The following is a 13,670-nucleotide window of genomic DNA, read 5'->3' on the forward strand; positions in this document are numbered from 1 at the left end:
ATCCTCCACCAGGGGGGCGAAATGACCATTCTCCCCCAGGGGGCGAAATGACCATCCTCCACCAGGGGGGGGCGAAATGACCATCCTCCGCCAAGGGGACGAAATGACCATCCTCCACTAGGGGGGCAAAATGACCATTCTCAATAGGGGGGTGAAATGACCATCATCCACCAGGACGCCGAGTTGCCGTTTCACGTATACGAGGCAGTACTACAGGGATCAGAGGACTTATCAAGGTCCGAAAATATTTGGAAAAGGGGAGGTCTTTCCGTAACTGTGGGAAACCTTTTGACGAGGACGCGTTACGGCTGAACGAGCCGACATCGTACAAGACGGATTACTTTTCGTCCGCGATTTGGGAAGTAATCAAGCAAGAGATCGGTGTACCACAATTAGTGCAATACAGAACAGCACACATATAGTTGAAACTTAAGCCTTGAAAAAGCCCGGGGGGCGAAACGTGCAACGGCTGCTGTTGTTCTGCATGTTTCTTGGCAATTAAAACTCTGCAAAAGGACCTGATTGAAGATTTTGTTCCAATGTTTCAAAGGTCATTTGAGTAATTGATCAAATGATACTGTGCTCAGGTTTTAATTATACCTATGGATCATAGATACTACAACTGGGTGTGCTCAGGTGTATTTTGGGTTTGAATCATCCACCAGGGCGACGGAGTAAGTCACTCCATTGCTCTGACGGAGGTACCTACCAAAAAATGTTGAAATGTCCAACAGCCCAGCAGACATTTGAAGCATTGACAGAAACGACTTTTGAGGCGGTTCTTGCCATGGTATTGTAACTGTGTCATATGACTCAGTCGAACATGACAGTGTCACACTAAGTTACAACTAGGGCTGGGCGTAGTTCGCGAAGTAGCACTTCGCGAAGCTACGCAAAGTGAAGTTCGCACTACGCGAGCTATGCGTAGCACTTCGCGAACTGCCTAGTACCTTGTTCGCACTGTGCCAGATGTCGTTTTCAATGATTGCACAGTGCGGACAAGCAACCGGCACTGTGCAATCATTGAAAATGGCATCTTGCACAGTGCGAGCTGTAGTTTTCTGCTGCTCGAGTAGATTTTTACTCGAGCTTCAGCTTTCTCAACGCGAACTGGTAGTTTCTCATCGCGAGCAATGAGAAACCTGACCTCCTCGCGTTGAGAATATCTCCGGGAGGTTTATTTTCCATGCTCGCGATCGCCAACTTGAAGTTGCTGATCGCGAACAAGGAAAAAGTCTCGCCGGGATGTCATTTTGCTTGCTCGCGGTCGCCAACTTGATGTTGAGGACCGCGAGCAAGCAAAAAATGACCGCAGCACTACGCAACACTATGCTACGCGTGTTCGCACTGTGCTACGTGCAGTTCGCGTAGTGCGAAGTAGCGCGAACTTCGCAAACTACGCGAGCGTAGCGTAGTGCTTTGCCCAGGCTTAGTTACAACCAGTATCTTTATGAATTTTTTTTTAAAAAACAATGTCCCCTTCACCATGGGAGTTTTAACCCATGGCACGGAGGCATTGAGCACTCTTCAGTGCCCCTTATTGCTAGTTGTTTCCTTGGGATGACGGGCATTGAAAAAAGGCTATTTGTCCACCAATCTAAACTGCTGGTTATGTGGGCATGCCAATTTCCCAGATACTGATTGGAAATAATCCATCAAAGGTTTCATGGGCCCTCAAATATCTTCTGTGCATCCTGTAGGTCATACGATAAGAGAGCATTTCCATGATCAAGAGCGTCCGTAGCGTTCCAAACCATGCAGAGAGGTCAAGTATGTTTGGTGTCTTCCAGCATAACGCTTAAAACAAATATTCTGCAAGCAATGGATTGACAAGACAGCAACAAGAGGGATCTACTAGAAGTGTCTGTCACCGTCCTACCCATTCAAACATTCTCCACCCCATCATCCTTGCAGCCATTATACACGCCCACTGGCTACAGAGTACTGTGATTGGTAGGAAGAGTGGTGCAGGGGAACCAATCCTGAGGCTTCATTTCTCTCTAAAAGACATGAACATCATTAAGTCTTCTTTCATTCTGTACAGTAGTTGAAGGGAGTCATATCCAGAACTTCAAGTATTTATTTTTATTTTTTAATTGAGTATTTTATAAAGTGCTACATGATGATAAAATACCAGTAGGAAAAGGAGAAGCAACACATACTCCGTTTGTGCGAGACAAGTGTTCTTCAGATCAGGAGGTAGTGAGTGACTGGTGATCGCTTGTGGGATCATGCATCTCAAAGCCTGTATCAGGAGTGCAGACTTGGAGCTGTAGATTGCATAGAAAGGTCTACCTAATAAACCCTGTACGTACTTTGTGATCGCAGGAATCAAGTCGGCATCGGCAAGGACTATGGTGAACAGGAAGCAGTCTTGCTGTAATGACTTCAAAATAAGTTGTCGGCTCACTCAGGAAGTACTTTCTAAGGGTGGGATAAACTGCTTGCCTCCTCCCATTAGAGTTTCCTGAAGGGTGTCAAAATAATTCAGGAGGAACCACCATCTCTCTATCTTGCCTCCAGCCTGCCATTGTACCCCATTTCTTATCCTGATGGTAGAATCTCCTACTTGAAATAAAGCTTGGAGGAGGTTCATGGCTGGTGGCAATAAGCAAGGATGTGCACCAAACAACACCCAATGGTGAAGAAATGTGTTAATTAATATAAATATTACTATTAATAGCATTGATTCATTTATGGTGTATGAGGATCCACCTTTTGTAGTTCCAGCTCTGGATCCATCAACAACCCTAAATTAATTGACTTTATTGACCAAAACATAGGCTGACTGTGATTCTCGGTGGTTATTTGTAGGTTGCATGGGGCTCTGAAGCCCTCCAGGACTTGTAATGGTGTGTTAGTGTAAGTAATAGTGGATAGCACTACTCCTTGTGAATGTATGTCCACACAGTTGCAGTGTGAAGAAGCTATTTAGCGACGGAGTGCCTACGCTGTAGTACGGTAAGTCGGACATCAATGCCAGAATAGAATCACCTCTCTTCTGGTGTCGGAGAACCAATATCTCCGGAGGCTCTATCCTTTGTGCTTGCCTCATGCACAGTCACTAAAGGAACATTTTTGTCTGGAAAAATTCTATATCCCTTCCATAAAGCTGGAAGAGAAGGCTGGCCATGGATAAGACACCCCAGCAGCTTCAAAAAATTACAGAGGACGCCATTGCCAAGAAATTGGCCGCAAAATTGATGTGACTGGCAACACAGATTAATTGAGTGTCACCCGGTCACCCTGACGACAAGCACAACACACTAGAAAACATGCCTTATGCACACAGAGATAAATAAGCAGGGTTGAGGAGCAAGAGGTGCGACATTGATGCGACCGAGCGACTGGTGGAGCCAACTCTGGATTTACAGGCAGAGAGCATTGTCAGGAAGCCAGAGGCTGCTCACTGTGATCCAGGCTTTTCGGCATCTCCTCAATCCTGCCTGATCCTAGGACAGAGCACATTATGGGCACAAAGCCCAGAGGACTTAGGAAATGGCACCGCTTGAGAGGTAGGTGATCTCATGGAAGGACACAGATCTTGGAGATGGAAGCAAGCAGGCTGGGAGTGGTTGCATCTGCAAAATAGTTCTTCACTAGAAAGAATAGATTGTGATAGGAGCAGATGTGCACCAAGTATGCAAGTGACAAAGTTTTGCTCTTCTGAAAATTCTCAATGTGCATAGAACTGCTTAACACCATTGATTTGTGGTGGGTTTCTTTCTTTTGTATATAAAAAAAACACACACACATCATACACAACACAGCAGGGGTTGTCTGCAGCTGATTGATATATACATTTCACCTAATAGTGAGATCAGTTTCACGCTAATCAAACCAGTCAATCTAGGACTGCATGCATTCTTTTTCTCTACAAGTATAACTTTTGCTGAACTTTTCTCTATGCACAATGGCAAACGTCTGAAAATATATCTGTCTAAGTTTATGTTTTGCAGAACTTTTCTAAACAGAACAGTAACATTCAGAAAAAGCCTATTGCGTGTTTTCCGAGTATGCCCCTGCATGGTGATGCAGCATGTGTGCCTGCCCTGAATGGTGGAATGCTTGTGAACTGCCATTCTGACTTTTTTTGGCCCAGGAAACATGCTAATCCAGCAGGTTCACAGATGCCCAGGCCTGGCCCTAGTAATGTGAGGTCCAGAACATGTACTGTGACCTGGAGGAATGTGCAACGTGTGTCCTCATAGAGTACAGAGGACTACTGCCCCTGTCCTGGATACAGCACAGGAAGTGCCGGTGGCAGCTTTCAGTGTTTATTGAATTATTTGTGTGACCAGGCCTTTTTATCTGTATCAGTGACATGAAGCCGAAATGCTCCTCTTCAGTAAAGTTCCATTGTAATGTAAAACCCAGAACCTTGTTCTGACATTAGGGTGCCGATCACGATCCTGTAAAAACCGGGTACGAACCGTCGGATGGAGCATATTCTCCGTACGACGCGTACCCGGCCGTCAAAATATACCAACATGGAATTACGATTCGCACGGAAATACCATTTCCGTACGAATCGTACAAAACCCCGACAGACGAAAATAAACATACAAATGCGATCCGGGAAAGCGCCGACCTGACGTCGGGACGCACGCAGCCTGCCATTCACGAACCAGGAATTACGAATCGCACCGACGTCATCCCGCACGGTGAATATTTTCCGGCTGCCAAAAACTGCCGGGAAATCAGGACGACGCGAACAAGGAGTACCAGTACACGACGGACAGACAGGACGACGCGAACAAGGAGTACCAGTACGCGACGGACAGTCAGGACGACGCGAACAAGGAGTACCCGTACGCGACGGACAGACATGGACCCGAACCTACGTGTCATCCCGGCCCTCATAGCAGTCGACCTCCTCTACAGGTTACGACGCAGACGCCGCAGAAGGTCAGAACAACAAAGGGAGGGGGAAAGGGGGGGGGGTGGCAGGTCCAGGGCAGGCCACAAAACCCCCACCATAGTCACACAGCACATATGCCCTGGACATACCTGACCCTCAGGCCCTGGTCACTACGAGGGGGTGGGGGTGTGTCCAGCTAAGCCAGCGACCGCCACAACGGAAGTTCTTGACGACGCGAACCGGCAACACAACCAGACAGGTACGTCCCGTACCCACGCCTTAAGAGCGTGGGTACGAGTCGTACCACGACCACACCTACGTCACCCCACAATGGCGGGACGGCTCGTACCCACGTGGCAAAGGCCTGGGTATGGGCCGCACAAGCATCACATAGCGTGGGGACGGATATGTACGGACCGTACCCCCACCCCGTATGCATGGAGCGTACCCCCCACCCCAAGAGTGTAAGTACGACCCGTACCCTCACACGCGGACGCTTGGAGCGTACCCCCACCCCAACAGTGTAAGTACAACACGTCCCCCCACCCGCGTATGCAAGGAGCGTACCCCCCATGCCAACAGTGTAAGTACGACACGTCCCCCCACCCGCGTACGTATGGAGCGTACCCCCACCCCAACAGTGTAAGTACGACCCGTACCCTCACCCGCGTACGTATGGAGCGTACCCCCACCCCAACAGTGTAAGTACGACCCGTACCCTCACCCGCGTACGTATGGAGCGTACCCCCACCCCAACAGTGTAAGTACGACCCGTACCCTCACCCGTGTACGTATGGAGCGTACCCCCACCCCAACAGTGTATGTACGACCCATACCCTCACACGCGTACGTATGGAGCATACCCCCCACCCCAACAGTGTAAGTATGACACGTCCCCCCACCCGCGTATGCAAGGAGCGTACCCCCATGCCAACATAGTACGAACGACATGTCCCCCACCCGCGTATGCATGGAGCGTACCCCCCACCCCAACAGTGTAAGTACGACACGTACCCTCACCCGCGGACGTATGGAGCGTACCCCCACCCCAACAGTGTAAGTACGACCCGTACCCCCATGGAGCGAACCCACACACGTGTATGGACAAAGCGTACATATTGTTAAATAGGAGGGGTGTGTGCAGAGTCCTCCCAGCAGTGCCCAGACACAGGAGGGGTGTGTGCAGAGTCCTCCCAGCAGTGCCCAGAGACAGGAGGGGTGTGTGCAGAGTCCTCCCAGCAGTGCCCAGACATAGGAGGGGTGGGTGCAGAGTCCTCCCAGCAGTGCCCAGAGACAGGAGGGGTGGGTGCCTATCACTCCCAGCAGTGCCCAGAGACAGGAGGGGTGGGTGCAGAGTCCTCCCAGCAGTGCCCAGAGACAGGAGGGGTGGGTGCAGAGTCCTCCCAGCAGTGCCCAGACATAGGAGGGGTGGGTGCAGAGTCCTCCCAGCAGTGCACAGAGACAGGAGGGGTGGGTGCCTATCACTCCCAGCAGTGCCCAGAGACAGGAGGGGTGGGTGCAGAGTCCTCCCAGCAGTGCCCAGAGACAGGAGGGGTGGGTGCAGAGTCCTCCCAGCAGTGCCCAGAGACAGGAGGGGTGTGTGCAGAGTCCTCCCAGCAGTGCCCAGACATAGAGAGGGGTGGGTGCAGAGTCCTCCCAGCAGTGCCCAGAGACAGGAGGGGTGGGTGCAGAGTCCTCCCAGCAGTGCCCAGAGACAGGAGGGGTGGGTGCCTATCACTCCCAGCAGTGCCCAGAGACAGGAGGGGTGGGTGCAGAGTCCTCCCAGCTGTGCCCAGAGACAGGAGGGTTGGGTGCAGAGTCCTCCCAGCAGTGCCCAGAGACAGGAGGGGTGGGTGCAGAGTCCTCCCAGCAGTGCCCAGAGACAGGAGGGGTGGGTGCAGAGTCCTCCCAGCAGTGCCCAGAGACAGGAGGGGTGTGTGCAGAGTCCTCCCAGCAGTGCCCAGACACAGGAGGGGTGTGTGCAGAGTCCTCCCAGCAGTGCCCAGAGACAGGAGGGGTGGGTGCAGAGACCTCCCAGCAGTGCCGGACATATGAGGGGTGGGTGCAGAGTCCTCCCAGCAGTGCCCAGAGACAGGAGGGGTGGGTGCAGAGTCCTCCCAGCAGTGCCCAGAGACAGGAGGGGTGGGTGCAGAGTCCTCCCAGCAGTGCCAAGACATAGGAGGGGTGTGTGCAGAGTCCTCCCAGCAGTGCCCAGAGACAGGAGGGGTGTGTGCAGAGTCCTCCCAGCAGTGCCCAGACATAGGAGGGGTGGGTGCAGAGTCCTCCCAGCAGTGCCCAGAGACAGGAGGGGTGGGTGCAGAGTCCTCCCAGCAGTGCCCAGACACAGGAGGGGTGGGTGCAGAGTCCTCCCAGCAGTGCCGAGACATAGGAGGGGTGGGTGCAGAGTCCTCCCAGCAGTGCCCAGAGACAGGAGGGGTGGGTGCCTATCACTCCCAGCAGTGCCCAGAGACAGGAGGGGTGGGTGCAGAGTCCTCCCAGCAGTGCCCAGAGACAGGAGGGGTGGGTGCAGAGTCCTCCCAGCAGTGCCCAGACATAGGAGGGGTGGGTGCAGAGTCCTCCCAGCAGTGCCCAGAGACAGGAGGGGTGGGTGCAGAGTCCTCCCAGCAGTGCCCAGAGACAGGAGGGGTGGGTGCCTATCACTCCCAGCAGTGCCCAGAGACAGGAGGGGTGGGTGCCTATCACTCCCAGCAGTGCCCAGAGACAGGAGGGGTGGGTGCAGAGTCCTCCCAGCAGTGCCAAGACATAGGAGGGGTGGGTGCAGAGTCCTCCCAGCAGTGCCCAGAGACAGGAGGGGTGGGTGCAGAGTCCTCCCAGCAGTGCCCAGACATAGGAGGGGTGGGTGCAGAGTCCTCCCAGCAGTGCCCAGAGACAGGAGGTGTGGGTGCAGAGTCCTCCCAGCAGTGCCCAGACGCAGGAGGGGTGGGTGCCTATCACTCACAGCAGTGCCCATGGAACGCAAAGGGTGGAGTAGCCACAGATACCATGCCCACAAATTTCAGTCAGGTGCACAAAGACCCTGCAGTACATGTACCACATGTGTGTGAGGCTGGGAGTATACGCATGCATAGCGCAGAAAAGATAACATGTACACATGAAGTCATGTCAATAGTCCACATAGACAAGTACAATGACTACCAAGAATGCCACGAATGATGCAGGTGGAGACATCGCTCAGCATGCATGTGCAAAGTAGAAGGAGTCTGTCACACACCCAGCTAATGTACACTCAGCTCAGCGTGAAATATTGGGAACACCCTGCAGGGAAGATGTCAGGGTACACAGAGGAAGGAATACACCTTTGGACAATTTCACCATGCAGCAACTGCTTACATGAACACAGAAACCTAGCTAACACCGTGTGATGGCACACAGATCCCAGGGTCCCCCCTATGACCAGCACACTACTACATTTCCCACACAACCAACACATGATCACCACCCAAAATCATGTAGCAGCCCCACCAACAGCAATATCAGAAAAGCAGTAGTGTTCAAAGGAAACAAAAATGGCTTTAATCAGCATGATCAAAAATTGTATGTTCGTAGAAAGTTCAATATTTACAAAGCCCATTGGGCAGTCCAGAAGTCACAGCTGGAACGGGGGACACAGTGGGATGCGTGTCCCCTAGCTTGCCTGCACAGTTACATTCCGTCGTCTTCCACAGGGGTGAGGGCATCATGTGGGGGGAAGAAACAGGCACCGCAGGGACAGGAGGGTGAAGGGTAGGCGTCATGGGTGCAGGGATGGAGGACTCCACCACAGGGGGTGGGGCAGGGCCAAAGGCGGAGGCCAGGATCTCGCTGCACACCTTAGCAAGGTCCTCCAGGGAATCCCCTGCACCCGAAGGAACCACAGGCCCCAAGGAGGGGGGGGGGGGGGGTCAGAGGGATGGGTCGCAGCGCCACTGGGGGAGGGTGTAGACAGGGGGGGGGAATCAACCACCCTGACCGAGGACTTCCTTGACCGCTTGCGTGGTGGTGTCACTGTGGGGCTCAGGGACAGAGCGGCCATGAAGGAGTCTTTGGGGGAGATGTGGCCAGGAGAGCTGAGGGGAGGGGATTTGGAGGGAGTGGATTGGGTGGAATGCGGACTCCCACTCTGGCTGCGTGTCACACGTTTGCCCCCCGACCCAGTGGGTGTGCCTACTTCACCCTGTGTGTGCGTGTCAGGAGGTGTGCGGTAGACCTTCCCTGCTGGTGTGGTGCCTGTGTGTGTTGTGGTGGGTGCATGCTGACGTCTGGGTGTACGTGGGACAGGCATGGGAGTGGGAAGTGTGGATGGGGCAGGGGTAGGGGGTGGGACGTAGCACTGCAGGAGACCCACTGCTGCAGTCAGTGTCGAGTCTATCGACCTCAGCAAGCTGCGTTGGTCAGCCTGCGATGAATGAATGCCCTCCAAGTATGCCTCCATGTTGTGCAGCACTTGGCTGTGGCCATGGAGGACATTAAGGATCGCAGCCTGACCAACCTGCAACTGCCGCTGGATGTCCACAGACTCGGCATTGGCGGCAGCAGTGGAGACAGGGGCAGGGGGTGCGGTGCCTGGCAGGAAGGAGACATGTGGTGACCGGGCACGCTGGGAAGGGACACAAGCAAGTGGGAGGCGGCTGATGGCAATGGAGGGGGCGGGGCGAGATGTAGTGCCGCTGTCAGCTGCTGGTGCAGCCGCCGCCCACTCGGAGAGATCATCCTCGGACCCGTCAGCTTCATACTCTGTTGTGCCAGTCGACAGGTCCCCGGGTTCACTCTCCTCCGCCTCTGTCCCACTTGATGTGCCAGCCCCGATGTCACCGCTGGCACTGGTGCTTGGTCCCTCTGCTCCTTCTGTGCCCATGTCTCCCTCCGTGTCCCCCGACGATGCTGTGGGCAGGGTGAAGAGACAGAAATTAATCATACACCTGTATACATATGTCACATGAGTCCAATCTACATAGGTCACAGTGCATAGCCTGAAACAAAAGAAGAGTTACATCTACAAAACAAGGTACATATGTAGGGCATGCAAGACACAGTTTTTTGACCCACCATGCCACCGAAAAACTATGGAGAGCATGACACAATAGCAAATGAGATGGAATTGAATTTTGACTGAGGAGCACGGCCCTGGGGACAATCCAGCACTGCATCTGCACCACACAGCGTGGCAGGAAATAGGGATGAGCAGGGACCATATCCAGGAACAAGAGGCACATGCAGCATAGGTTAAACTGAAAACATGCCCACCATGACTGGACCACTGCACCTTGAGTGCATGTCCAGACCAACATCACACACTGGCCAGTCCTAGCAAGGAGATATCAGGTTGTGACATGAAGGCCATGCCCGCACCACCCACCCCCTACATGAGACTATTATTTGGAGACACAGGAAGCACTTACATCCCTTAGTCTGGGTGAAATACACATGGGATGCAACAAATCAAGGTTGCACACAAAATACCCAAGGTGCGCCTGTCCAAATAATCATGTACAAATGGGCATCATCAGATGATTGTAACAAGACACACAGGCAATGTCCACCCGTGAGTATGAACAAGGAAAATCAGGTCAGGCTGTACAGTGGACACTTGTACTACATTTCACGTCAATATACATTTGGCCCGGGGACAATGGCACAGAGCACAACCTATGCTGTAGACACAGAGATTGTCAACATAATCGGATTACACACATGATACCTAGGAAAATATGCCCCTGGGGACAGTGGTGGCCACACAACTCCATGCTCCTGAATGGGAATGACTGCAACACACGCTACCATCCCCGCACTATGCGTACCGCACACTCATGCACATCATGTCACAGGCCACCACATAGGACATGCGTGCTGTAAGGCCTCACACTTGAGAGACTAACTCCCATGTCTGGACTCAGCATTAGTGCCAACTGACATGGAACCCACAAGACCAGAACTGGACAGGGCACAGGCAAGGTCCCAAAACATGTTACACACCACCCCCACACATGATGCTGCAGTCATTGTACACGCGGAGAAGGTGCCAGGCTACATAACCTTGTGACGGAGTGACGTCACACAGACCAGGGAAAACATTGCAAGGAGGGGAAGGGAGGCAGGAGAGCACTGCAATACTGTGGGTAACAGGATCTGCACAGCACCATTAAACCCTGGCAGTGCATCCATGGAACAGTCCACTTACAAATGCAGGTGAAACACAACAAACACACATGTACCTACCCCCTTCCTGCTGCTGCATCTCCTGTAAGCGCCTGTCCAAGTCTGGAAATACCACCGCCAGCACACGCTTGTGGATGTGGGAGAGACGGCGGCGCCCGCGGTTCTTATGGCTCTCAGGTGAGTCCCCCAGCAGGACCCGTGCGATCCTCCGCGTCCAGCACCGGATATCCTGCCAGCGTTTCCTCACCTGGGACAGGCTCCGCCTCCGACCATCCGCACCCCTCACGGCACTGACGGCGGTCAGCCAGATCTGCTCCTTGGCAGAGGCGCCTACCTGTGAGGATGAACAAGTGACACTACATCAATACACCTGCAACATGTCACAGAGACACAAATGGGAACAAATTAGCTGGTTACAACAAGGGATGTCATGCAGCCAACGCATTGCACCTTTGCCATAGGGACATACTCCTCAGGGAAAGGGCAAAAGCAGTACGTGCCAGTGAAAGTACACAGGTGGAATGAGGGCAAATACACAATCAATTATCAAGGCTCACACTGTGCATCACACCCACCCCTCCTGTTTCTGGGCACGGCTGGGAGGACTCTGCACCCACCCCTCCTGTCTCTGGGCACTGCTGGGAGGACTCTGCACCCACCCCTCCTGTCTCTGGGCACTGCTGGGAGTGATAGGCACCCACCCCTCCTGTCTCTGGGCACTGCTGGGAGGACTCTGCACCCACCCCTCCTGTCTCTGGGCACTGCTGGGAGGACTCTGCACCCACCCCTCCTGTCTCTGGGCACTGCTGGGAGTGATAGGCACCCACCCCTCCTGTCTCTGGGCACTGCTGGGAGGACTCTGCACCCACCCCTCCTGTCTCTGGGCACTGCTGGGAGGACTCTGCACCCACCCCTCCTGTTTCTGGGCACTGCTGGGAGTGATAGGCACCCACCCCTCCTGTCTCTGGGCACTGCTGGGAGGACTCTGCACCCACCCCTCCTGTCTCTGGGCACTGCTGGGAGTGATAGGCACCCACCCCTCCTGCCTCTGGGCACTGCTGGGAGTGATAGGCACCCACCCCTCCTGCCTCTGGGCACTGCTGGGAGACATCAGGCATTCCCCCCCCTGGGACCCCCACTACAGTACATAGCATGTGTGTCACACCTGGACACAATGGCAGAAGTCACTGTCACAAAAGAAGGGACACAGTCTGTGCTAGTAGCTCTGCACTCACCTGATACCCTGGTCGCCCATACAGCATGGGGTACTGTGGGAGGATCACATCCAGCAATGCCAGGTTCTCCTCCAGGGTGAATGGCTGTGACCTCTCCACAGACCTTGACATGGTTCCAGGGAATCACGAGCAGCAGCAGTGTGTTAGATAGGAAATATGTGCAGGCAAGTGCTCCCTCATGGGACCTGGCTGCCTTATATCTGCCTTGCTGGCCTGTTTCATGCACAGGAGTACAGAGTGATTGGTCACTCACATTTGCATCCTATGTTTGCTCCAATCCCTTCAAACCTAGCACAGTCAGTGGGTTCTCATTGTATTTTTTTCTTCAGCATGATGTCAACCCCACAAACACATTGCAACAAAGTAGATTCATTCCAACTGACTTCTGCTGTGCACCTTCCAGAACAAATTCAAACTTGATACTTGGTCTCCATGACAACCTGCATGCATGTAGGCCTTAATACTTGTCCCTCATGTGTCCCCTATGTAAAATTGAGCTTCACCCACAGGTACGGTGCGTTCCGGGCCCCTAGGGCACCCCAAATGCATAGCAACGGCCCGTACACGCGTGCATACGTTCACTATCACTATGGGTTTCCTCGCGTACGCGTACTTGTAGTGATAGTGTGCGTACAGGCGTGTGTACGGGCCGTACCAGTACAAGTACGCATACGCGAGGACACCCATAGTGGTACGGCCCATACACGCGTGCGTACGCTCACTTTCACTATGGGTACGCATACGGGAGAACACCCATAGTGAAAGTGAGCGTACAGGCGTGTGTACGGTCCGTACCACTATGGGTGTCCTCGCGTATGCGTACTCGTACTGGTATGGCCCGTACACACGCCTGTACGCTCACTATCACTACGAGTACGCATACGCGAGGACACCCTTAGTGATAGTGAACGTACAGGCGTGTGTACGGGCCGTACCAGTACGAGTACGCATACGCGAGGACACCCATAGTGGTACGGCCCGTACACGCGTGCGTACGCTCACTTTCACTATGGGTACGCATACGCGAGAACACCCATAGTGAAAGTGAGCGTACAGGCATGTGTACGGTCCGTACCACTATGGGTGTCCTCGCGTATGCGTACTCGTACTGGTATGGCCCGTACACACGCCTGTACGCTCACTATCACTACGAGTACGCATACGCGAGGACACCCTTAGTGATAGTGAACGTACAGGCGTGTGTACGGGCCGTACCAGTACGAGTACGCATACGCGAGGACACCCATAGTGGTACGGCCCGTACACGCGTGCGTACGCTCACTTTCACTATGGGTACGCATACGCGAGAACACCCATAGTGAAAGTGAGCGTACAGGCATGTGTACGGTCCGTACCACTATGGGTGTCCTCGCGTATGCGTACTCGTACTGGTACGGCCCGTACACACGCCTGTACAT

This window comes from Triturus cristatus, chromosome 11, assembly GCF_964204655.1.
Source record: "Triturus cristatus chromosome 11, aTriCri1.1, whole genome shotgun sequence".
NCBI classification, from domain to species: Eukaryota; Metazoa; Chordata; class Amphibia; order Caudata; family Salamandridae; genus Triturus; species Triturus cristatus.